The sequence below is a fragment of the Stegodyphus dumicola genome, chromosome 4 (genome assembly GCF_044657685.1).
Source record: "Stegodyphus dumicola isolate Sdum_Otavi_A_Nest chromosome 4, ASM4465768v1".
NCBI lineage: Eukaryota > Metazoa > Arthropoda > Arachnida > Araneae > Eresidae > Stegodyphus > Stegodyphus dumicola.
In genome coordinates, this window is record NC_140771.1 from 89346681 (window position 1) to 89371738 (window position 25058).

The window sequence follows — 25058 nt, forward strand, 5'->3', positions numbered from 1 at the left end:
GGTCTATTTTTAGAAAGTGGGAGACAACATTCCCAGACAAAAGGGGGGTGAGTTAATTTTTATCATGTTTAGAAGATATGATAAGAATTAACAAAAAGGTTTTTTTTTTTTTTTTTTTTTTATTACATCTCAGAATTTTTTTCTGAGCTCTGAGAAATTTTTCCTAGCCGATCCCATTTCGTTTTTCGACTTTCACTTTCAACTCTTCACTTTTCCTATCCACTGTCGTTGGAATTGTTTTCACTGGAAATTATTTCTTTTTTTGCAATCTCGCTTTTAGTTTTCTCTGAGATTCTTTGGAAATGGCTATACAAATTTCACCATCTATATAGAGATGATGTCCAAACAAAGTCGTCCCCGAACCATCTTGATGACCGAATATGTATAGAAATAGTCTGAAAATGGGCTTGAGGGCCGGTTTCTGGACGATTCCTCTACAAATTCGGCCGCATCCAGAAAAACAAAAATACATAGTTTCTTTTTGGGTGGACAGGAGATGATAAATTTCTTTTCTCTCTCTCTCTCTCTCTCCCAAGATTGGAGGAGAGAGTGGCCCAAAAAAATGGGTCTTGGAAGGAATCGAATGCATTTTGAAATGCACTCATTCCTACCAAGACCCTTTTTTTGGTCTCCTGATTCAACTCTCCAGTCTATGGAATAGGGAAAGCGGAGAACGTTTCCCCTTCTTTAAGCGACTGGAGACCATATCGCATCATCATCATCATCATCATCACCATCACCATCGTCCTCTTTCTGATACTTTTCAACGAAGGCTTGATGTCTCTGGATGATTTTGGGGAGATGATGGATCCCGAATTGAGTGATGAAAAAGAGAGGACTCTTTTTCCTTTCTTGTTCGTCTTGCACAGTCTCTCGGAGGGTGATATACGTTTCCCCGTCCTCCTCAATTTTCGTCAGAGGTCTCATGAATATTTTACACATCCAAGGGAAGAGCGACTTGTTATGCAGGGATTTCGAAGCGACGAAGGCCGCTTCATTCGAAGTGAGGACAATCTGGTTCGGTTGACCCCATTCTTTGGAGTAGTTGTCCAAATCGCCTAGTCGAAGAAAATGGTGTCGATTAGGAAAAAAGACTTGGAGAACACTCGTCGTATGCGAGACGTTCGTAGGTAAGAGAGTCAAGATATCTTTGGCATTCCAGTACAGGAATCCTAGATCCACATACGCGTGCACGTAATAGTCATCGTTATATTCCAGTTTGAGCAGCATGGCTTTTGTATTTTTTTTTCTGTTCTCAAGGCGAAACACTCGTCTGATATGAACAAGAGCTCGCTGGCGATCCGTTTATATAGACTCCTCAGAGAGAGAGAGAGAGAGAGAGGGAGAGGGGAGGAGGAGGAACAAGGTTGATGAATTCTAAAATAAAAAAAAATGATAAAACATGAGTGTTTGTGAAGGTCATAGAGAGATGATTATAGAGTTGTTTTATTTTTTATTTTCTCAAAAGAAGAAACCAAAAGGGTCCCATTCTATACGACATGGCCTTTGAGAAGGTGACGGGGTCATGTGTCTACAAAGTTGATAAACTTTAGAATAAAAAAAAAAGCTTTCATCACGTAGCTCTCGAGAAGAAAATGACAGGGGTCTCTAGGAGAAGGTCATAGGTAGTATACAAAGGATGGTTGTTTTTTTTTCTTTCGTTCCTCTCAATCGCATGACCTTTGAAAAGGTGACGGGGTGTTCTTTAGGAAAAAAATAGAAGGTCATAGAGAGAGAGAGATAGACAAAGTTGATTTTTTTTTCTAGAAGTCAACCGTCACGTCGCCCATCACGTGGTCTTCTCGTATATATAGAGAGGCGAGTGGAAGACAGACTCTATTTCCCAGAGAGAGAGACTGCTGTGCGTATCCATATTTCTACTCAAGATGATGATCCGCGTCTTATATAATGAGTTTGTGAGCATTCGCTGTTATGTGGATGACGGAAGATTGTTTTGGAACGCTACGGACATTTTGCCTCTGATTCATACTTCCAGTAAAAGAACCTGGGACATTCTCTCCGTGTTTTTCGACGAACACCACGTCTTCAGGAAAATAAAAGATCTTGAGAGTCTCGGCAGTTCTCAAGAGGGATATGTTCTCTCCAGCGAAGAAATGTTACATCTGGCCGAAAATAATCCTAAAAATAATCAGCTTCTGGCCTGGGTGTATAGCATTTTAACTCAGCCGCTGGTTCGAGTTGTACCCAATCAACCCGTTTACCGACTGCTCTATCCGGGGGAGAAATTTCCCTTCATCACCCTCTTTAATCTGGGAGTGCGCTACATACCGCCTCATCCAGGCATGACGAATTCTTCTACTTACCCTAAACAATATGCCAGCGCTTATTGCCAGACAGACCCCCGTCAAGAAAAGGTCGTCGAGACTCAAACGGATCCTCTGGTGGTCTCTTTAAATGTCACTAAAGTTATCACCTTCTAAAAAAAAAACCACCACCACCCAAAAAAAATTTCCTCCTCCTCCAAATTTTTTTTATCTTCTCGAAAGAAAAAAAAAGAAACTTTTCCATCTAGCCTCTTTCTTTCAATCCCTCTTAAGAGAGAGAGGGAGGAGAAAAGAAAGAGAGTTCTGAGGAGGCAAAAGAAATGGGTCTGGAAGGAAACGGGTGCATTGCGAGAAAAAGAGGGTCCTCTTTTCTTTCCTCGAAATGCACCCTTTTCCTTCCAGACCCATTTTTTTTGATCACTTCTTCAAACCAATCTTGGAAAGGTGGGGATACAATAAATTGTGCGTAAAGTCCATTTCGATCAAGACTGGATTTTTTTTTGAAAAGAAAACATAATGTTATATATAGATAGCTAAATCTTTATCATGATATTCTTTAAGAATTTCTTAGCCATTTGTCAAAGAAGGGGACTATAATTGAAGAATTTATGAATTTGGGAACATGTCACCCATGACAAATCTAAAATCTTGGAAGTGGATACTGGAAAGCCCCGCTCTGATTATAATTCTGAGTTCTAGCATGGGACATTTTTTAGATCAATAAGCTAAACTATTTTTCTAGTCTCATATTCTCTCGTGACTAGGGTTTCAGATTTGGGTAGAGAGAGACACTGTTCTGAACAGAAATGTGGAATGCTTTTATAGAAAAGTGAAGAGTTGAAAGTGAAAGTCGAAAAACGAAATGGGATCGGCTAGGAAAAATTTCTCAGAGCTCAGAAAAAAAAAAAACTTTTTGTTAATTTTTATCATGTCATCTAGACATGATAAAAATTAACTCACCCCCCTTTTGTCTGGGAATGTTGTCTCCCACTTTCTAAAAATAGACCATGACTCATCCTTTTAAAGAATAGAATTCCAAGAAAAGACTGGGTTCTGGTCTATTTTTAGAAACGGTGAGACAACATACCCAGACAAAAGGGGGATGAGTTAATTTTTATCATGTCTAGAAGACATGATAAAAATTAACAAAGAGTTTTTTTTTTTTTTTTTACATCTCAGAATTTTTTTCTCAGCTCTGAAAATATTTTGCCAGCCGATCTCATTTCGTTATCATTTTTTTTATTTTAGAATTCATCAACCTTGTTCCTCCTCCTCCCCTCTCCCTCTCTCTCTCTCTCTCTCTCTGAGGAGTCTATATAAACGGATCGCCAGCGAGCTCTTGTTCATATCAGACGAGTGTTTCGCCTTGAGAACGAAAAAAAAAATACAAAAGCCATGCTGCTCAAACTGGAATATAACGATGACTATTACGTGCACGCGTATGTGGATCTAGGATTCCTGTACTGGAATGCCAAAGATATCTTGACTCTCTTGCCTACGAACGTCTCGCATACGACGAGTGTTCTCCAAGTCTTTTTTCCTAATCGACACCATTTTCTTCGACTAGGCGATTTGGACAACTACTCCAAAGAATGGGGTCAACCGAACCAGATTGTCCTCACTTCGAATGAAGCGGCCTTCGTCGCTTCGAAATCGCTGCATAACAAGTCGCTCTTCCCTTGGATGTGTAAAATATTCATGAGACCTCTGACGAAAATTGAGGAGGACGGGGAAACGTATATCACCCTCCGAGAGACTGTGCAAGACGAACAAGAAAGGAAAAAGAGTCCTCTCTTTTTCATCACTCAATTTGGGATCCATCATCTCCCCAAAATCATCCAGAGACATCAAGCCTTCGTTGAAAAGTATCAGAAAGAGGACGATGGTGATGGTGATGATGATGATGATGATGATGATGCGATATGGTCTCCAGTCGCTTAAAGAAGGGGAAACGTTCTCCGCTATCCCTATTCCATAGACTGGAGAGTTGAATCAGGAGACCAAAAAAATGGGTCTTGGAAGGAATGAGTGCATTTCAAAATGCATTCGATTCCTTCCAAGACCCATTTTTTTGGGCCACTCTCTCCTCCAATCTTGGGAGAGAGAGAGAGAGAGAGAAAAGAAATTTATCATCTCCTGTCCACCCAAAAAGAAACTATGTATTTTTGTTTTTCTGGATGCGGCCGAATTTGTAGAGGAATCGTCCAGAAACCGGCCCTCAAGCCCATTTTCAGACTATTTCTATACATATTCGGTCATCAAGATGGTCCGGGGACGACTTTGTTTGGACATCATCTCTATATAGATGGTGAAATTTGTATAGCCATTTCTAAAGAATCTCAGAGAAAACTAAAAGCGAGATTGCAAAAAAAGAAATAGCCTCCAGTGAACACAATTCCAACGACAGTGGATAGGAAAAGTGAAGAGTTGAAAGTGAAAGTCGAAAAACGAAATGGGATCGGCTAGGAAAAATTTCTCAGAGCTCAGAAAAAAATTCTAAGATGTAAAAAAAAAAAAAAAAAAAAAAAAACCTTTTTGTTAATTCTTATCATGTCTTCTAGACATGATAAAAATTAACTCACCCCCCTTTTGTCTGGGAATGTTGTCTCCCACTTTCTAAAAATAGACCATGACTCATCCTTTTAAATTCCAAGAAAAGACTGGGTTCTGGTCTATTTTTAGAAACGGTGAGACAACATACCCAGACAAAAGGGGGATGAGTTAATTTTTATCATGTCTAGAAGACATGATAAAAATTAACAAAAAAGAATTTATAATATATATTATGTAATATATATTATATAACATATATTATATAATATATATATTATATAATATATATATTATATATATATATATATTTTTTTTTTTTTTTTTTGACTCAGAATTTTTTTTCGGCTCTGAGAAATTTTTCCCAGCCGATCCCATTTTGCTTTTTGACTTTCACTTTCAATTCTTCTCTTTTCTATAAAAGTATTCCACGTTTTTGTTCAGAATAATACGGGCTGTTGAAAAGGCAATATGTCTGGTCATCAAGATGGTCCGGGGACGACTTTGTTTGGACTCCGCCCCCCTCCAAGCCCATTTTAAGTATATTTCTATACAAATTCGGTATAAAATTGTCCGGGGACGACTTTGTCCGGAGACGACTCTATCCGGGGACGACTCTGTTTGGACTCAACCATGACGTCATTTTAATATAGTGGAATGTGTATAGAAATAGTCGGAAAACGGGCTCGAACGCCCGTTTTCAGTATATTCCAATACAAAATTGATTGTCCACAACATAAAAAAAGACATCATTTTTTTCTTGGATGGAGCTCTATTTGTATTAGAATATACTGAAAACCGACTCGAACGCCCGTTTTCAGTATATTCCAATACAAAATTGGCTGTCCACAACATAAAAAAAAGACATCATTTTTTTTCTTGGATGGAGCTCCATTTGTATTGGAATATACTGAAAACCAACGTGAACGCCCGTTTTCAGTATATTCCAATACAAAATTGGCTGTCCACAAAATAAAAAAAAAGACATAATTTTTTTATTGGATGGAGCTCCATTTGTATTGTAATATACTGAAAACAACGTGAATGCCCGTTTTCAGTATATTCCAATACAAAATTGGCTGTCCACAAAAAATAAAAAAAAGACATCATTTTTTTCTTGGATCCAGCTCCATTTGTATTGGAATATACTGAAAACCAACGTGAACGCCCGTTTTCAGTATATTCCAATACAAAATTGGCTGTCCACAAAATAAAAAAAAGAGATCATTTTTTTCTTGGATCCAGCTCCACTTGTATTGTAATATACTGAAAACCAACGTGAATGCCCGTTTTCAGTATATTCCAATACAAAATTGGTTGTCCACAAAAAATAAAAAAAAGACATCATTTTTTTCTTGGATCCAGCTCCATTTGTATTGGAATATACTGAAAACCAACGTGAACGCCCGTTTTCAGTATATTCCAATACAAAATTGGCTGTCCACAAAATAAAAAAAAGAGATCATTTTTTTCTTGGATCCAGCTCCACTTGTATTGTAATATACTGAAAACCAACGTGAATGCCCGTTTTCAGTATATTCCAATACAAAATTGGCTGTCCACAACATAAAAAAAAGACATCATTTTTTCTTGGATCCAGCTCCACTTGTATTGAAATATACTGAAAACCAACGTGAATGCCCGTTTTCAGTATATTCCAATACAAAATTGGCTGTCCACAACATAAAAAAAAGACATCATTTTTTTCTTGGATTCAGCTCCATTTGTATTGAAATATACTGAAAACCGACGTGAACGCCCGTTTTCAGTATATTCCAATACAAAATTGGCAGTGCACAAAATAAAAAAAAGACATCATTTTTTTCTTGGATCGAGCTCTATTTGTATTGAAATATACTGAAAACCGACTCAAACACCCGTTTTCAGTATATTCCAATACAAATTGGCAGTCCACAAAATAAAAAAAAAGACATCATTTCTTTGTTGGATCGAGCTCTATTTGTATTGAAATATACTGAAAACCGACTCAAACACCCGTTTTCAGTATATTCCAATACAAATTGGCAGTCCTCAAAATAAAAAAAAGACATCATTTCTTTGTTGGATCGAGCTCTATTTGTATTGAAATATACTGAAAACCGACTCAAACACCCGTTTTCAGTATATTCCAATACAAATTGGCAGTTCACAAAATAAAAAAAAGACATCATTTCTTTCTTGGACCGAGCTCTATTTGTATTGAAATATACTGAAAATCGACTCAAACACCCGTTTTCAGTATATTCCAATACAAATTGGCTGTCCGGAAAATAAAAAAAAAGACATCATTTCTTTCTTGGATCGAGCTCCATTTGTATAGAAATAGCCTAGAAATCAGTTCGAACGCCCGTTTTCAGTATATTGTAATACAAATGAAATGACATGAAAAATGCAAAAAGAGGAAAAGTAGCCTACCTTGACGGAAATTCTATTCCAAAAGGGGAAAACTTGTATCCAGGTTTGCCCACAGCACGGCCGGAACTCAAGCGAAACTCGATAGGTTGAAATCGATCCATTAAATAACATTCTTAAAAAAACAGTAAAGTTTTATTCTATTCCAAAAGGGGAAAACTTGTATCCAGGTGGGCCCACAGCACGGCCGGAACTCAAGCGAAACTCGATAGGTTGAAATCGATCCATTAAATAACATTCTTAACAAACAGTAAAGTTTTATTCACATCGAGTCGGCTGGGAAAAGTTTCTGAAAAATAAATTACCCCCATTTTTAGTCTGAAAATTTGAAAATTGATGTCTTCAATTTTCGAAAATTGAAGACATCAATTTTCAGACTAAAATGGGTTTTTTTTTTTTTTTTTTTTTTTTTTTTTTTTTTTTCAAGTCAGAGAAATTTTTCTCCGGCTCTCAGAAATGTTTCCGCACTCGACTGGATGAATAAAACATCCCCGTTTCTTTAAGAATGGGCTCACTGTTAAGTATTTCAGCATTCGACGTTTCGCGTCCAATAATAACTGCCGGGTGTTCAAGAATGCAGATGCACCTACTAGATTTTCTACAGAGAAGCTTGACTGGATGGAGAGTGGATAACGTTTTCCAAGATTCTCGACTTTGGACCGTCATGAGGTAAAGGCTCTTTTTTTTTTTTTTTTTCTTTTAAGAAAATTTATGGATAGATTCATTTCTTTTTGAATAGACCTAGAAAAATAGGACAAAGTTCTTTTCCAAGATTGGATGAGAGAGGGACCCAAAAAAAATGGGTCTTGGAAGGAATCGAATGCATTTGCACTCATTCCTTCCAAGACCCATTTTTTTTGGTCTTCTGATTCGTCTCTCTCTCTCTCTCTCTTCTCAGTCTATTTCCATAAATATAGGGAAAGCGGAGAACCTTTCCCTACTTATTTCTAAAAAATCTTTTCTTTATTTTTTTTTCTCCTGAGTTTATGTATATATCAATTCAAATACTTTTGAGAACGGTCATCCCAATTCTCTGTCGTCTTTTCGGTTTCATCGTCCCAACACTCGGTGGACATAGTCTCAGTGGATTTTGGAGCATGGGTCGTCCGTTCATTGTCCCAACACTCAGTGGATATAGTCTTAGTGGATTTTGGAGCATGAGTCGTCCGTTCATCGTCCCAACACTCAGTGGATTTTGTCTTTGGATCCTCTGAAGATATTTTGGGGGTCTCATGAGATTCTTTGGAAGGTTCGTCCCAACAGGCTGCTGGATCGTAATGGGGAATATTTTCAGGTATGTCTCCCCAACCCTCCGTCTTCCTCGAGTTATTGGAGGAAGTTGACGACAAAGAAGAAGAAGTAGAAGAGCCCATCAAGTTTAAAGGCGTATGCTCATCCGGATGTTCCATCACTTGGAAACAGGACAGATTATCCCATTTCTGGATGAGGTTATCGTACGCTTTTGGGGACGGATCCTTCTCTAACTGATCGTAGGCCTTATCAAAAGCTTGCAGAGGATTGTCTGCTTCCTCCTGAATCCTCTCCTCTTTCTCCGTTCCGTCTGGATAGACGTGATTGATATGAAAATCTCCTTCCATAATATGCCATCGATAGTTGCGCACTTTGTTTTCGGCACAATGGAAATATTTCATCCTTTGATGATGTCGGGCACATTTTTCCCGATACTTCCAAATGATTCCATCTGGCACATAAATTTCCGTCACGGGTTTTTGATAATCCAAGGCTTTAGCAAAGAATTTAGCTTTCTGGCATCCCACCACATAAATCGTGGAGAAGCTGTGAGTGAGCGATTGGAGAATGCGTCCTAAATGGTTGTAGGGAATATGACCCTCGTTCCAACGAAGTCCGTGCCGGTTTCTTGTCAGCCAGGCATTTGTCTTTTGGTTTTTTTCACTCAGTTGGTGGAAGGGGTGAGGAGGAGTAAACGTCAACGATCCCACGGTCAAAAAATCTTTTGTCGCATAGCCCAATTCTTTTAAAACGTAGGTAAATTCACCCTTCTTGTGGTTGTAGGACTGGAAACCCTCTAGATCGAGCACGATAAAGTTTTCTGAACACGCCATGGCGATGAATACGGTGATGTCTTCCACAAACAGGAGCAAAAAAGAGAATCGAAAAGGTATATATGTATAACAGGGAAGATCTAGAAAGGGGGGGGGGAAACAATAAAACGTTTTAGAGTCGTCGTCTTGAAAGAGACATTTTTCTTTTCAAAGGGTTAAGAAGTTTCAAAGGTCTTTTTAAATGAAGTTATGATTATTATCATTATTAAAAAAAAACTAAGAATCAAATCGAGTTTATAGATAACCATATTCATAGGACCAAAGGGACTTACCAGCTCAGTTCACGTCTTCTTCTGTTCTATGAAGAAATCTCGCGGAGGACACACACTTTTATACTCGCGCGACATCTGTCGGGATCGCGACCCCATCTAAATGTCAGGGTCATTCCAACCTCTTAAAAGGATCGGAATGAAAGAAACACTTTGATAAAAAATATATTTATGAAAAGATATCTGAGGGTCGTGAGAACATTTTCTCTCCGCACCGCCCGCCTATTTCAAAAAAAAATAATAAAAAGTCTTTCTTGGATCGCGTCAAGTTTACAAAACAACTCACAGGACTTGTTTATCTCGATCTTGTCAGGGTCACCGTTTCACATAAGAAGATGGATGGACCCTGAACTTTAGACATGATAAAAATTAACTCTACCCGCCTTTTGTCTGGGAATAGGGTCTCACCGTTTCTAAAAATAGACCAGATCCCATTCTTGGAATTCTATTCTTTAGGAAAGGAGGAGTGACGGTCTATTTTTAGAAAGTGTGAGACAACATTCCCAGACAAAAGGGGGGTAGAGTTAATTTTTATCATGTCTAAAACATGATAAAAATTAACAAAAAGTTTTTTTTTTTTTTTTTTTTTAAGGCTTAAAAATTTTTCTGAGAGAGCTGAGAAAGATTTTTCCTCCCAATCTTTTTCGACGATGAAAAGGGAAAAACTACTGATCCGATCTCCCTACGCTTTAGGGAAAAAATACTTATGAAATATTCATGTGTTGAAATTGACTATTCAAATAAGTGACATTTTGTTTCTCATTGGAACTGTTCAACGGCGAGTCCACTCGTCTCATTCTTTGGGGTAGGGGATGAAAGTACAGCGGTTTGTTGAAATCGATGATAGTTTCCTCTTTAGTCGGCGGAACTGTAAATCTATCCCGTCTTAACTCTTCTAATCTCTTTGAAAGTCTTTCTACTTGCTCTGCTAAGGTTTCATCGGTACTCATGATCTCTCTTAGTTTAGGGAAGTCTTGACGTATTGGCTAGAGAACAGAGGGTCTTTTTCTCTCTATACATATATCATGTGGGAGCGTGTGATTTATAAATCCTTGTGAAATCTTTCTACGTCTTGTGTAACTTGGAAAATTCGTCTTCTTCTCGTCGATTGGGCTGGAGTTATAGAAAAGAAATGGGATTGGAAAGAAATCAACATATTACAAAAAAAAGGAACTTTTTTTTCTATTTTTTTTTCTCTAGGGATTTACATACCATTTCATTCATGAACATTCAAGGGTTCTCTCCAAGACCAAATTTTAGAAGAGGACCACAAAGAGTACACTTGAGGATCCTCTTTCAGGTCTAGGTGAGATAAGGGTTGAGACCAATATTCTTGGGTCTCTAAAGCATCCCAACTTAGACATTTATTATTATTATTATTATTAGAAAGTTCATCCTCCTCCTCCTCCTCCTCATCGTCGCACGAGTTCTCCTGGGGAGATTCTTCCGCCTCCTCTTCGTCTTCGACAGCTTTGCTCTCGGAGGGGTAACAATGTAATTTCCGGAAAACGTAACTACCCTCCATCAAATGGTATCGAAAATTTCTCACCTTGTTCTCGGCACAATGAATCATCTTTTGGAAATATTGGTGTCGCGTGCATTTCGACTTGTTCCGCCACTCGGTTTTCCCTGGGATGTAAAACTCGTAAACGGATCGCTGGCAGAGCTTGCTGAAAAATTCGGCTTTATCGTATCCATTGACGTAGATCACCTCCACATTTTCGGTCAGTATTTTCAGGATTGTAGGAAGATGCTCGTAGGAAAGACGACCCTCGGTCCATCGCAGGCCGTGTCGGTTATTTGTAGTCTGGTTGACCACAGCTTGATTGCGGGACGATAAGTTATCGTAATGGACAGGAGGGAGAAAATCATGGATCCGCATAAGGTTAAATCGCAAGTGATGTAGCCCAGTTCTTTCAAGATGAAACATATATCTTCCGTCTTTGGATCATAACAGTGAAAGTATTCCATGTCCAGAACAATGTAGGAATCTTTGAGAGGTTTGGCACTCAAAATGTCCATCTTCTTCAATTGAGGAAAAAAAGAAAACAAAATTCTCTCTCTCTCTCTCGCTGTGTGTCCTGAAGGAAAAAATGGATAGCGTTCTCTCGCCGTCTCCTCTTTTATATATATAGAGAGAGAAAGTTGCATGTGACAGGTCGTATGAATTCTGGGAAAGGTCACATTCGTATATATATATTTGTTTTTTGAATAATATCGTGCGTATCTCAATACACATCCATCATAATAATAATAAAGGTCACCTTGGAAAGAAAAAACATGGAACTCGTGCTCGACTTTTCTACGATTCTCAAGGAGCCTTTATTGTGAAAGAATTGGCTTACGTCACATTGGACGGTACTTCTCGAGGGGTATTTGTTTTTAAACCCCCGTTTCCATGGCAAATGCTCACCGAGAAAGAAAAACGAACCGCTGTGTGGGCAAGTGATTATTATCACGGCTTGTCGTGGTACGAAGGAGAAATTCCGTACAGTTATTTTCCATGGGTGTTAACGATGTTGACGGAACCTTTTTCCATGATTTGGGTGCGAGGAGAAATGAAACGGCGGTTTTTAGAGAAATGGTTGCAAAGATCCATTTATTGCATTTAGGGATCGACGCAAGAGATTCTCAAATACAATGGGATCGAACACATGAATTGTCCTAACCATACAAAAGGTTTTTTCCATTGCGCTCTACAAAAAGCAGTTCGGTATCATTATTATTTAAAGACACAGAGAAGAAATTCGCAAGGTCGATCCTGCACAATTCAATCTTGACAGAACTCATTAAAAAAAATACATATATCATGTTACTTCTTCAACAGCACAGATGGTTCTGAAGCGAAACTTGGAATTTTGAAATAATAGATCAGGGAGAAATCATTCTTAAAAACAAATGGGTAAAGTCTCGAATCGGCGGGGAGAAAAAAAAAATTTCTCAGAGCTGAAATAAAATTCTCTAATGAAAAAAAAAGAAAAAAAAATCTTTTGGTTAATTTTTATCATGTCTTTAGACATGATAAAAATTAATGACCCTCCCTTTTTGTCTGGGAAGGATGTCTCACCCTTTCTAAAAATAGACCATGACTCATCCTTTCTCTAATGGCAATCATTCCATGAATGAATCACGATTTGTTTTTCAAAAGAGTGAGACAACATTCCCAGACGAAAAGGGAAGGGGGGGGTCGTTAATTTTTATCATGTCTAAGACATGATAAAAATTAACAAAAAGTTTTTTTTTTTTTTTTTTTTTTTTTTTTTTTTTTTTTTTGAGTTGTAGAATTTTTCTCAGCTCTGAAAATTTTTTTCCAGCCGACTCGAGACTTTACCATTTATATTTACGAATAGTCTTTGGATTATTTATTTATTTTCTTTTAAAAAGAAAAATTCTGAGCTAGACCTATCTATTGGCTTAACATTCTGGTCATAGAAACAGGCCAGAATCTCATTTTATTTTTCGAGGCTAATGCACGGGTTCTCCAATCAAAAGGGTTACTATAAAGGGATTGGTTTGAATGCATTTATCTGCAAATGTTGTAGGATTCTGTTGTTGAGAAGGGGGTATTATTATTATTATTATTATTATTATTATTATTATTATTATTATTATTATGATGATGATGATTGTGGCAGATTCGTTTTCTACATGGAAGTCTAATCTCCTCCGAAGACCTTTTCTGGGGATCGTCGATAGATGGTTTTTCAATAGGAACGTTTCCCTCGGATCCTCAAGAGATAGAGGGGGGTCCTGTCTTGAGACATGGAGCGGTCTCTCCTCCTCCTCCTCCTCGAGAAGTCTTGAGAAAGGGAGAGGATTTTCGGTTCCCTTATTCTTGAGGGGTCTTGACAAATTGAGGGGTCCCTCCTCTTCGAAAGAGAGAGAAGTTTTGGTTCCCTTATCCTCGAGGGGTTTTGACAAATCGAGAGGTCCCTCATTTTCGAGGGGTCTTGATAAATGGAGAGGTTTTTCATCTTCGAGGGGGTTTGATAAAGGAAGAGATCCCGCCTTCTCGAGGGGTCTTGATAAATGGAGAGGTTTTTCATCTTCGAGGAGGTTTGACAATGGGAGAGATTTCTCCTTCTCGAGGGGTCTCTCTTCCTCAAGGGGTTTTGAGGAAGGGAGAGGTTTTTCATCCTCGACGGGTTTTGACAAACGGAGAGGAATCTGAACAGGCTTCTCCTCATCCCCATCATTATCGAGGAGGATGAGGATAGGCTTTTGGAAAGGTTTTTTCTTTTTCTTCTGAACAGGCTCCTCTTGATGCTCGGGGAGAGGGATGGGGTAGTTGTTCCACCATTCTATTTTTTCTTGCTCGAGGATTTTTTCAAAAGTCGTAGCTTCTCTATGATGAGACGAAGGAGGAGAGTCTTCGAGAAGAATGGAATAGGTATTCTTCCCAGTCTTCTCGATCGAGAGAGGTTCGTGCAAACATTTATGCAACCATTCACTAAAATGAACGAGAATCCCTTTTGTCTTCTCAAGACGATCCATAATCCTATTCATTTGCGAGACGGTTAGAAAGTGGGACGTGTAAAAATATTTGGCTCGTTTCATTAACAAAATTTGTGCATCCAAAGGTGGAATGTCACGAGCCATCAACACGTTTTCGTCGGACAAAAATTCGTCCCGCATCTTTTGATAACTCCCCACGGTATAATAACCCGCACATTTTGAAAAATCGGAGGCTTTCAGGTAAACGACTCCTTGGATGATATAAAAGGAAAGATCAACATATTTATATTTGAAAGGAATACACGTAGTGAGCCGGGGATGCCTCCTCATGATCCACTTGGACAAAAATACTACTTTGGGGCTCTCCCCTTTTATTTATAGAGAGAAAGAGAGTGTGACCTTCCCTTCCCTCCTCCTCCTCTCTCCCTGCTTCCTCTATCTCTGGACGTCCTTGGATTGGAAAGGGTGACTTTGAAAAAAAAAGAAGGTCATGGTTGGATAATTTTTTGTTTATTAAATTATTACTTTCACTTCCTCATTCCCACACACATTCATCTTTTTAAGAAAAGAAAAAGAGGTGATGGAGATAAGATTTCTTGGAAAGAAGAGAGAGAGAAACAAAAAAAAAAAACAAATAAAACGGACGTCATAGAGCCTCTATGTGTGTCTGTGTGTGTCTATATAGATATATAAAAAGACGAGAGTACTGGGCGAGATCATTTCTTTTCCATTGGGAGCCATGTCGCTATTAGACGTTTTTCCAACTCAACGGATTTCGAACGGGGAGGATTTGAAGACGCTAAAGCAAATCTCCAACTTGAAAATTTTTTTGGCGTGTCATTGTGCGACATTTATTCCGCATTTACCACCTCATCAAGCGATCGTTTCTTTCAACCAAGATGTCGAATCCTCCAACCTGCTCGTTCAGAATATATACAGAAATTTATTCGAATCGCAACAAACGAAAGAGGAATCTCCCTTCTCTTGGAATCGGATGGATCGAGCTTTGAGACGGCCCATTCAAACAGACCGGCGATATACAGATCCGCGCACGAGTTTTCGGTGGAAGAATATTTTTCTCACGAAACGATATTTTACGTTTGGAGTGAGAACGACGGCTGAGGACGAAGTTCATATTGTTCAAACCACAGCCGCTCCTCTCGCCTATTACGAATCATCGTCCCCCAATCTGAAGGAAAGAAGTTTTAAAGTCAGCGACAGGATGAAATATAAGAAATATATTCTAAGACCTTTTCAAAACTATGTCGTTCCCCCGAAAACGCAATATCTCATCGTCACAACCCAGAAGAGTCTCTTTCTCGTCGATCGGTGCTCGTACTCGCTTTGGAAACAATTGAAAGAGGAGATTTCTTTCCAATCGCCGATGATGTTTCAAGAAAAAGAAGAAGAAAACCCTCCGCCACCTTTACCCATCCCTTCCTTAGATGATAAGAGGAGCTGGACCAAACCGTCGTCATGGCCCGAAACAAAATCAACCCGGCAACGGAATGAAATTGAAGTCATCACAATTGAAGATGAGGAGGAAGAAAAAAAATTACCTCTTAAAAAACGGTCGACTTACCGGAACCTACCTGGCGTGCAAGATCCGCTTCAGAATCCAGAAGCTTCTTCTTCTTCTTCTTCTTCCCCGACTTGTTCAAACAGGCAACCTCTTCCGGACTTCTCACAGACAGAACTTCTTCTAGTATCCTCTTCTTCTTCTTCTCCTCCTCCTCCAACCTGTCCCGACATCGTAGAGGTAGAATGTCAGACGGGTCCACAAGCTTCAAAAAGTCCCGACATCGTAGAGGCAGAATCACAGCCGGGTAAACAAGTTCCAACGGGTCCAGAAATCATGGAGGTAGAATTTCAGCCGGGTAAACAAGTTCCAACGGGTCCAGAAATCATGGAGGTAGAATCGCAGCCGGGTCCAGACATCCTAGATCCCTCCACTCATCCCAAAGAGACTCCAAGTGTTTCAAGACAGCCTTGTGAGGATCCAGCCCTTCCCGTATGGAATGATTATATGGACTTACAAAATTTGGTGCAACAGGAAGGAGAAGAAAATAATCATACGGATGGGTGGGTCAAAGACTGTTTAGATCATTTAACCTCGAATGAAATTGAACTGTTATGGAATTGCATTTCTGAAATCACATCGGAAATGGGATAAAAACCAAAACAAAAAAAAAAAACAATTTTTTTAATAACAAATTAAAGGAGGGTCATGATGTCAATTTTTTTAAAAAAAATATTATATAGAGTCCAATCTTGGTGGTTCACTTCAGTTTTCCAGCATGAGGTGATCCACGTTTCCCGAAATATGGATCCCATTCCAAGAGAGATTGTGTAGAGCCTTCACTTCAGTTCTTTTTTTTTCTACCAAGAGGAGAGGGTCCCCAAAGGGCTACCCATGTCCAAAGAGAGAAAGTGTAGAGCGTTCATTTCAGTTTTTTTTCCAAGTTTAGGGGAGGGAGGTCTCAAAATGACACCCCTCATTTTCAAAGAGAGATGGTGTAGAGCGTTCATTTCTGTTTTTTCCAAAGTTAGGGAGTTTTCAAATGGCTACCCATTTCAGAGAAAGAGAGAGAGAGAGAGAAGGTGTAGAGCGTTCATTTCAGTTTTCCAACATTAGAAGGTCCCAAAATACCTTCTGAATTCAAAGAAAGATCGTGTAGAGCGTTCGTTTCCAGTTCTCCAAGATCAGAAGAAGAGGGTCCGCTTTTCCCAAAAGGGCTTTCCGCATTCAGAGACAGCGAAATGCAGACTTCAGTTTTCTCCCTCCCCAAGAATAGAGGGTCCCAAAATGGCTTCCCATTTCAAAGAGAGAGGGAGAGGCGTTCATTTCCATTCTCCAAGATAGGGTCGTCTGCTTTTTCCCAAAATGGCTTCCCAATTCAAAGAGAGAGAGTGAGTAAAAGGGTGTGTAGAGCGGTCATGTTCATTCTCCAAGATAGGGTCGTCAGCTTTTTCTCAAAATGGCATCTCCCCATTCAAAAAGAGATCGTAACCAATTTTTTCCAGTTTTTTCCAAGATGGGGGGAGAAGAAAACCTAGGATGGAATAACACGACACACAGAGAGAAAGACAAAAAAAAAAAAAAAAAACGCCATCTTGTCATTTTCTGATACGGTACCGGTGTTCGAATACTTTTGTGACCGACTGTCTGATTATACTGGGAGAACCATAAAATCGGAAAAGCGATGGGTTTCACAGTTAACGAGGCAATCGAAGACAGACTGGGAAAGAGAGATCCTTTTTTTTAGCTGAGAAGCAGATTGCCCTGGAAATCCGGGACTCTAACCATATAATTTCTCCATAGACTCTTTGAACGGTATTCAGGAGACATCCTCCATGAGGAAAAAAAAATCTCCCCTTCCCCTTCTAAATCGACAGGAAAGAGAATGAGGTGGAAGAGATCCATCCACGAGAGATCATACTCTTGAACGTCAGACAAATATGAAGTCGAATAGCTTAAACAAAAAATGCTTGAAAAGTCATCGAGTCTCGAAAATCTAGGCCTCTCTCTCTCTGAAGGAAATGAGAAAATGGGAATCTGCGTTTTTCTTCCTCAACGGCTAACATTCATCTGAAGTGACACTCGAAATGTTTAAATAGATAAACGAGAATCCATTCTTAAAAAAATGACGCTGTGTCGTCAATTGGAGAATCGAGTCGGCTGGGAAAATATTTTGAGAGCCAGGAAAAAAAATTTTCTAACTCTAAAAAAAAAAAAAAAAAAAAAAAAAAAAAAAAAAAAAAAAAAAAAAAAAAAAAATTTTTGTTAATTTTTATCATGTCTAAAGACATGATAAAAATTAACTACCTTCCGCTTTTGTCTGGGAATGTTGTCTCACCGTTTCTAAAAATAGACCATCACTCATCCTTTCTAAAAAGAATAAAATTCCAAGAATGGGTTCTAGTCTATTTTTAGAAACGGAGAGACAACATTCCCAGACAAAAGGAGGGTAGAGTTAATTTTTATCATGTCTAGAAGATGATAAAAATTAACCAAAAGTTTTTTTTTTTTTTTTTAAGAGTTAGAGAATTTTTTTTCCCGGCTCTCAAAATTTTTTCCCAGCCGACTCGATTCTCCATTGACAAGACAGCGCCATTTTTTTTAAGAATAAACTCTCGCTTATCTATTTAAGCATTCCCAGTTTGGCTTTAGATGAGTGTCAGCCGTTGAAGACGAAGCATCCTGTCACTTGGGAGAGACATATTTTGAGGAGTCAACATGTTGTGTGGACCGTTGAGATCGATTTTTCTCTTCCCATTGTGTGGACATTGTTGAGCGTTTTGTGAAGCTTTGAAAGAATGGAGGGGTTTTGATAGAGAATATTTCTTTTTATTGAATTTTTTTAAAAAAAAGATTTAAGATTCACATTTTATAACAGGTTTTACATGGAAAGAAGGTTTTTCTTCTAGTTTGACGATTTCTTTTTCTTGGGAGATGTTTCTATTGGAAAGATGGAAGGAAAGACGATTCCCACATTGAAGAAGGTTCATGAGAAACTCGTACGGATCTTGGTTCTCTTCTCGAGCCGAAATATCATACGGAATCCGGGACATGTTTTGCAATCGCTCCAGTTCCTCCTCGTATTTTTGCTTGCTCGCCAATTTCATGCGGGGACGAAACTGGTCCAGAATATACAATCCCTGGGGTTGAGTCACTCGAGAAAAAGCGACATATTGCTGAAATCGATTAAAAGGTCCGTGCATGTAAATTGCGATCGACGGAAAGGTGGCTCCTTGGGCTTTATGAGCCGTAATCGCTTCGGCTAACATCAAAGGAAACTGTTCGCGATAAAATGCGAGTGTTTTCGTCGAACAGGTGTCAATACGAATGGAGACGCGATCGATAGGAGCTAGACTATTCGAAAATTGCAGCCAGACTCGCGTCACAACTCCGTCTTCATCCTGGTCTATTTGGTGTAGTGTTCCAATTGCTCCATTCATCCATCCTTTGGATCTGTCGAGCGTTTTAGTCAATTGATATCGCGCTCCTCTTTGTAAATGGAGGACGGATTCGAGATTCGCCATCTGAGATCGATGTAAATGTTGACTCCGTTTCATCATCCTCTTCCGCAATTTTTCGCTCTCGGAATAAATCACGTCTCGAGCCGGACACGAACAGTACGTCCCTCGGGATTGGAGACGTTTCATATTATATTTCTCTGCATCCTTGCTCGAAAAACAGAGAATAATAGCTTCGCGAGGAATTTCGTCGAAACTGCGAACGCGGGACTGAAAAAATGCCACATCGTCCGGTTCTAAAAAGTGATTTCTCGTTAAACGATCGAGTCTCTCCTCGTAATCCAGAGAGAATCGCATACATTCGACTAGTTCATAGTAGAGCGTGGATTGAGGCGTCCACCACCCTTCAGAATAAAAAATGGGCATGTCGCGAATCGGTTGGAGCTGCTGCAAATCTCCGAATTTAATCATATGCACATTCCCAAACGGCTTATCCGGCACATGACACAATTGTCGAAGTTGCTGGTCGAGGCGTGAAAATAAATTGGATCCGATTGTGGAAACGTCATCCAAAATCACCATCCGTAAAGGAGCATACAGGGGTCTGTAATAGTCTAAAGCCTCTTGGGTCAGAGGTCGAACAAAAGTCCCGTTCATTTGAAGACGCAGGGCATGATGCAAAGTATCTCCCGTAATGTAAACCGCTCCTTGAGCACTAAGTGCGAGTTTGAGAACCGAGCACGCTTCGCTAAAAAGAGGCGTTCGAATCAGAGTTTGGTATAAAGCTTGGATCAGGAAAGATTTACCCGTTCCGGCAGATCCTTGCACAATAATATCCAGAGGAGGGGAACACGTTTCGATTCAGGTAACGCGTAATAAGTGTACAAACGGACGAGAACGTAGATCAGGAAATTGTATTGCTCTTTATTACATTGTCGAATACATTTTTGATAGGCTTCTTCGGACCACATATCCTTATACTGCAAATTCGTATAGCTTTCCCACTGCTTGGGAGGAAGATATTTCTTTCGCGGTCGGGAGTTCTTTTTAAGAACAGCATAACGTTCCTTTTGAAGTATTCGTTCTCGCTCTCGATTAGCTGAATTGCTTCGCCAGCGTCGTTTCTGTTCACGCATTCTTTCCCTAAGACGTTCTCTACTGGATAGGCTCATCGTGACACCACTCAAAAAGGTGAAGTGTGTGTATAGAAAATCACTTCCTTTAATTTATATACATACACTTTTTGAGGAGGGGGGGATGTGAAATGACCTCGTCTCGAAACGAACCAATAGCACTTCGAGAAGACTTGGAACGAGATAGGTTTCTTAGAAAGAGAGAGAGGGACACAAAAAAAAAATGTACAAAAAATCAGAATGATTTATCCGTCGACCTCTGGGCTAAAAGTAAACAAACAAAATTTGAAAAGGTCAAGGTGAACTCACTGAATTCATCTTAGAAATCAGATAGGAAAGAAAAATGAGGGTACCCATGTTTCCTCTTCAACAACATAGACTCATCTAAAACGAAACTCGGAATGCTTACACAAATAAACAAGAATCCATTCTTAAATAAAAAATGGGGACGTCTTGTCGATCGAGTGGGCTGGAAAAAATTTCTGTAACTCTGAAAAAAAAAAAAAAAAAAAAAAAAACAAAAAAAAAAAAAAACTTTTTGTTAATTTTTATCATGTCTTTAGATATGATAAAAATTAACTACCTTCCCCTTTTGTCTGGGAATGTTGTCTCACCGTTTCTAAAAATAGACCATCACTCATCCTTTCTAAAAAGAATAAAATTTTAAGAATGGGTTCTGGTCTATTTTTAGAAACGGAGAGACAACATTCCCAGACAAAAAGAGGGGACAGTTAATTTTTATCATGTCTATAAGACATGATAAAAATTAACCAAAAGTTTTTTTTTTTTTTTTTTTAACTCAGAAATTTTTTTCCCAGTCAACTTGGCTGGACAAGACATCTCCGGATTCTTTCTGGAATGGACTCTATGATCTATTTAAACATTTCGAGTTCCGAGTTTCGCTTCAGTTGAGTGTGAGCCGTTCAAGAAGAAGAAACCATCCTGTGAGTGGAGAGAGAGAACTATTCCTTTTTTCCATTCACCCGTTGTGTTGAACCGTTCAGATATTTGCTTTTATTAATATTTTTTCTTTCCTAACCCACCCGTCTTTAAACAATAGAATAGTTTGAAAGGGTCAACCCATTTTATAGATATCAACCTCATACCCTCATCTCAACGGGTCTCGAGTGGGAGGAAGGAAGGAGCAGGCGACGAGAACTAAGCATGTCTGTTTATCGAGTAGACGCATCGGGGAAAGAACGATACCCGATCGACCCCCAACATTCTCATTACGAATTATACGTCACGGATCCTGAAGGAAATCCTATCTTGGCTCGAGACGAAAATGGTCATGAGTATTACGCGGTAGATTTAAACGAAAACCAATACATTTTAGCTCCTCGACGGTATGCCCGAACGGCTTTTGGACGAGAATACTACCCGAAATTTCAAAATGGGGACGAGTATTCGCTTTATACGTCTGTTTTATTCCCTTATGCCAAAGACGAATCGGGGCATGAAATGTATCCTAAAAAGGCGGATGGAGTCGAATATTGTTTAACGGCCGGCGATCGAATTCGTTATGCTCGCGATGCTTGGGGAAACGAGTTTTATCCTCGAAGAGCGGATCAGCAAACGGAATACCTCTGTGAAGAAGTGGGGTATGCGAAAAGAGCGGACGGATCCGAAACGTATCCTAAATTTTATATCTACACTTCTGGTTAAGATCTGTCTCTCTCTCTCTCTCAAAAGAGAAGAAAATAATAAAGAGTGTGTTACTGCAATGGAGCATTCTGACGCGGAACCTGTTTCGTATTCCATTTGGTGTGTGAAATGCCGAACCAAGACCGATACGGTCGACGTCCACTATCGCATGTCGAAAAATCGACGGCCGATGGTCACGGGAAAATGTCAGGCGTGTGGAACCAAGAAACAACAGTTTATTACAAATGCTTCCGTTCCACCTGGAATTCAGTTCCTGGATGAGGAGGAAGAAAAAGGAAAATGTTCCGAGTAAGAAGAAACAAGTATATTCAAATCAAAAATTGGAAAAAGATGGATCTTACTATTATATGCTCTCCTAAAGCGGGTGGTTCACCTTTACAGTTTGGCATACAGACGGATTCGCATAATCCGGTTCCAAGACTCGTGAATTTTCCTCAACCGGCAACTCCACCCTTAGATACTTCTTCTTTGAATGAGTTTTCTAGCATTCTGAAAGAATATCTAAACGTCGTGAGAGAATTGATTCTTCCCCTGCAACGAAATGTTGAAGAAAAGAGCTCTGAATGTGGAAGCAAGGACACGGATCCAAAGCCAAATTCGGAGGGTTGAAAGGGATAGGTGAAAGTCCATTATTAAAAAAAAAGAAACAATGGTCATGTCATGTCTTGTCGATCGAGTCGGCTAGAAAAAATTCTCTAGATGAGATTGAAAAAAAAAAAAAAAAAACTTTTGGTTAATTTTTATCATGATAAAAATTAACTCTCTCTTCTTTTTTGTCTGGGAAGGATGTCTCACCCTTTCTAAAAATAGACCATCACTCACCCTTTCTCAAGGCAATTATTCCAAGAATGAGTCATAATCTATTTTTAGAAACGGTGAGACAACCTTCCTTGACAAAAATGAGGGACAGTTAATTTTTATCATGTCTAGAAGACATGATAAAAATTAACCAAAAGTTTTTTTTTTTCTTTTTTCACTCAGAAAATATTTTCCAGAGCTCTGAGAATTTTTTTTTCCCAGTCGACTCGATGATCCAAACAACAAGACATCCAAAATTGTTTCTAGAAGAAACTCTCGCTTCTCTATTTAAACCCCTCGCGTTTCCAACTTCAGATCCGTGTGTGCTGTGCACTCAACCTAGAATTGCGCTTCTCCTCCCTCCTGGAAAGAGCCTTTTTTTTTCTGAGCTCTTAGCATTTTTTCTCAGCTTCATTTCCATTCTCCAGGTTTCTGTCTCCTCCTTTCCGTTAACACTGCAAAATTTCTAAATTTCTCATTACTCGGAGCTTGGAAATCTGTCATCAAAAAAAAAAAACATGACATAGCTCTGTTTTCAAGGAGTCGGTTTAGATTCGTCAGGATCATGGCTGATTTTCCATGACGGCTCTGCAACCTCAATATTAGAGTTTGAAAGGAATAAGGTAAAAAAGTTCGTCCTAGATATCCAACGAAACGTAAAAAGAGCGACGAGGATCTAAAAAAGCTACGACCCTTTCCAGAAGGGGGAGGGAGCAATGGATATTCAGGTGAACCCACAGCATGGACTGCACGAAAATGAAACGACTTCCGCAGATAACAGAATGTTCGAGATGTCTCTCGTCGATCAAGTCAGCTGGTAAAATTTTTCTAAGAGCTGAGAAAAATGTTCGCATACCTTCACAGAAATTCTTTCCAGGAGGGAGAAGTGTGTATCCAGGTCGAATTCACAGCACAGACTGAACTAAAGTTGGAAACACGAGTGGTTTAAATAGAGAAGGGAGACTTCCTTCTAGAAACAATTTGGATCTGTCTTGTTTGGATCATCGAGTCGGCTGGGAAAAAATTCTCAGAGCTTTGGAAAAAATTTCTGAGTGATAACAAAAACAAAAACAAAAAAAAAAAAAAAAAAAGAAAAAAAAAAAAAAAAACCTTTTGTTAATTTTTATCATGTCTTCTAGACATGATAAAAATTAACTCTCTCTTCTTTTTGTCTGGGAAGGATGTCTCACCGTTTCGAAAAACAAACCGTGACTCATTCTTGGAATAATTGCCATGAGAAGGATGAGTTTCAGTTTCGTTTTCGAAACGGTGAGACATCCTTCCTTGACAAAAAGAGGGGACAGTTAATTTTTTATCATGTCTATAAGACATGATAAAAATTAACAAAAAGTTTTTTTTTTTTTTTATTACTCAGAAATTTTTTCTCCCCCTCCAACCAACTCAATGGACTAGACGATGAGTTTTTAAGAATGGACGTTTTGTTATTTATGCAGATATTCCGAGTTTCGCGTCAGGTAAATGCGCGCTCACCTTAGATTGAATTCCCTTCAGACAGGTCTAGAGATTGGATAACCCATCAAGAATTCTTCAACAGGTTTTTGGAAAAAAGAAATCGTCAAGAAGTGAGTATTGATTTTGATATTTTCTTTTCAACCTTGGGTCAGTTTCTAGTACATTCCTATACTAATTCCATTGTATTTAAAAAAAAATAATGTCAGCACGGACTGATCTGACCCGAAACGCTTGCCCATCCAGTTGGCTGCTGGAGGGAGGGAAAAAAAAAGAAATTTGTTGTGAAGGATATGTCAATTCTTTTCTAAAAATAGATTTCTAAGAAAAGAATGAACCTTTGTTGGAAATCTATTTTTAGAAACATGTCTAGACAACATGTTGACAAGAAAAAAAAATTCTTTTTTTTTCCTGAGAGTGAAATGATTTTTTTCTTTCCACCCACTTTTCTTATTCTTTGGGAGGAAGGAAGAACTTCCTTTCCCCCCCGCCTTTTTTCCTCTAGTATTTATATAGATCCGAGTGTTTCTGCTTACAGGGTTCATTCTCGTTCTTCCTTCTCAACCGAGCAAAACTAAAATGTCGACCGATGCCGTTGCAGTTCTACCTACCCTGGTGGAAATCACGCCCGTCTGTCATCTCGATGTAGCTGATCAATGGGAACCGCTCTCCCGTTTCGAAGAATGGTTTCGGGACCCGGAGCGTATGGAACAAATCGTCCAAGAAACCATGTGCTATTTATCCTGTTACGATGGAAAAATCCTGCATTATTTTTCGTCTATCGAAGTTTTCAAGCACTTTGCTTTCCAATCGATGATGGAGGCAGGAACCTTTCGCTTACACGCTTATCTGCGATGGGAAAATGTGATCGCCGTCGATGCTGGAACTTTTTTAAAACTGTTTTACGTTTCACCCGAGTAGGTTCATATTCTTCAAACCGGAGAAGCTTCTATCCGTCTT